Raw genomic sequence first — 2,578 nt, 5'->3', positions numbered from 1 at the left:
CTCCTTTGGGCTTATTTGCACTTTAGTCCTTCCTCATTTGACAATTGAGCTATTTAATCCTTCTAGCAACTTTTACACCTTTTTCAATTTAGTTCTTTTTATTTAATTAATCACTCAAACGTCAAAATTTTCTAACGAAATTTTAATACTACCTTATTGACACTCCGTAAATATTTATAAAAATATTTATGGCTTGGTTTGTAACATCGAGATCTCAATACCTTTTTTTAATTTATTGACCAAATAAATCTTTATAAAACACAATTTACTATTTCAAAAATCTTAAATAATATAATCTACGAGTTCATTTGTCTGATTTGGTGGCCTCAAACCACTATTTCTGACATTACTGAAATTTGGGCTATTATAATTATTCGATGTAAAATGGTGAATTTTATGCTCCTAATCCTTTAAATTCATGTTTCTATTTTGGGAGCAAAAAGAGAGAAAAACAAGAAAAAAAAAATCAGAACGAGTTTCATGAGCCACATGGGCTGGACCATTCCAAACAGGATGGACACACGATTTTGTGAGCCAGACGAGCTACCACACAGCCATGTGCCAGACCGTGTGGATTTTAAAAATCGCACCCCAAACACACAAAAAACGTAATTTTTAAGGTTTTTGGGCATCTTAAGACCTATACATGACAAAGATAAGAAGAGGGGAGTAAGCTGTTAGAGAATATTGAAGAAAACAACTCGAAAAACACCATTGGAGTCAACTTTGAAGCAGATTTCCATCAAGATTGAAGATCTCCTTTTGATTTCTTTGAAGTTTATTATGAGTTTCTTTCTTTCTTGATGTTATACTGTTTTTGAGATGTTTTTATTTGCAATTATGAACTAATTTTCTAAATGCCTAGGGGAGATGAACCCTATGAAGAGTTCTGTCTTTTGATTTCTATTTTATGCAATAAATACTCGAATCTTGTTCTCAATTATGTGTGTTTAATTCTTTGTTTACGATTTTCGTACTATTAATCCATGTTTGTTATGCTTAAATCAGATGAGGAATAGACTCTATTTAAGAGTGGGTGTAGCATAATTGAGTGGAGTTGCATACAATACTAGAAATAGGACAGCATAAATCTACCAGATTAGAGTCAAATCTAATAGGGGGATCCATATATCCAGTTAATGCGATAAAAAGAGTTTTAATTAGAAATAAATTTCAATTAATCAGCCTAGATGGATTAATTCAGATTGATATTAGCATAATATAGGGATTTCTATGGATTAAGATACTAAGTGAAGAAATTGTTTAATTCAGATTGATAATGACAGATGAAATCTAGATGGATTCTTTCTTGGGTATTGTTTCGCTTATTAGTTGTTAATTGTTTGTTTTCATAATATGTTCTTTGCCTTATTCTTTAGTTAATTTTAGTTTTAATCAATCACTCTAATTTTTGGTTAAATAATAAAAAAGATGGTAATTACTAGTACTTTTAGTCCTCATGGGAACGATATCTTTGCTCACCGTAGTTATACTATTAATTGATAGGTGCACTTGCCTTCGTCAGAATTTTAGTTGGTTTATGATTGCATCAAGTTTTTGTCACCATTGTCGGGGACTGAAATATTAGGAAAACTTTATTTCTATTAATTTAGCCATTTTTTATTTTTATTTCTAATTTAATTTTTATATTTTAATTTTTCGTTTGTTTGCTTCTGGCAAGTTCTTTTGGTTTATGACTAAAGGAAACCCTTTAGAACCATTACTTTTTTATAATGAGATTGAAAAGACTACTCATAGAAATCGTAGAGAGGTTAGAGAAGCCAGGAAAGATCAATTGAATATAGTAGACAATCAAGAGGAAAAGGATATTACTATGGAGATTGGTGATAATCAAAATAACCAACTACCTCTTACAGCTTCTGCTCCTCGAAATATGTATGATTATGCTAAGCCTACTTTGATTGGGACTGAATCGAGTATTGTGAGACCTACCATTGCTGCAAAGAATTTTGAACTGAAGCCGAACACAATTCAAATGATACAACAGTAAGTTCAGTTTGATGGTTTTTAAGATGAAGATCCAAATAGTCATTTGACTAACTTTCTAGAGATTTACGACACATTTAAGATTAATGCCATTTCTGATGATGCCATATATTTATAGTTATTCCCATTCTCTTTGAGAAGTAAGGTAAAACAGTGGTTGAATTCACTCCCACGGGGTTCTATCACAACTTGGGATCAAATGACTGAAAAGTTTCTATTGAAGTACTTCCCACTAGCCAAAATAGCTAAATTGATGAATGACATCTCTTCTTTTGTTTAATTTGATATGGAGACATTGTACAATGCATGGGAGAGATTTAAAGATCTTTTGAAAAGGTGCCCTTATCATGGGTTACCTTTGTGGTTACAAGTTCAAACTTTCTACAACGGTTTGAATCTCTCAACTAGGTAATTAACTGATGCAGTAGTTGGTGGAACACTGAATAATAAAACACCCGGGGAAGATCAAGAGTTTATTGAAGAAATAGCATTGAATAACTATCAGTGGCAAGTCATGAAAACAAAACCGATAAAAACAGTCGGTGTTTTTGATATAGATGCAAATGCTATG

At 31.8% G+C, this 2,578-nt stretch overlaps 1 non-coding gene across 1 annotated transcript; it reads right to left on the bottom strand.

The window, feature by feature from the left end:
* Window positions 1–2,254: 2,254 nt before the first annotated feature.
* On the bottom strand, window positions 2,255–2,361 carry LOC121210162 (small nucleolar RNA R71). The gene has a single exon (XR_005905290.1). It is a non-coding gene; the product is annotated as a small nucleolar RNA R71 (small nucleolar RNA).
* Between the last annotated feature and the right edge of the window lie 217 nt (window positions 2,362–2,578).

The sequence above is a fragment of the Gossypium hirsutum genome, chromosome A11 (assembly GCF_007990345.1).
Source record: "Gossypium hirsutum isolate 1008001.06 chromosome A11, Gossypium_hirsutum_v2.1, whole genome shotgun sequence".
In the NCBI taxonomy this organism is placed as follows: Eukaryota; Viridiplantae; Streptophyta; class Magnoliopsida; order Malvales; family Malvaceae; genus Gossypium; species Gossypium hirsutum.
Note: the sequence above shows the minus strand (reverse complement) of the source record. Positions and strands in the feature narration are given on the sequence as shown.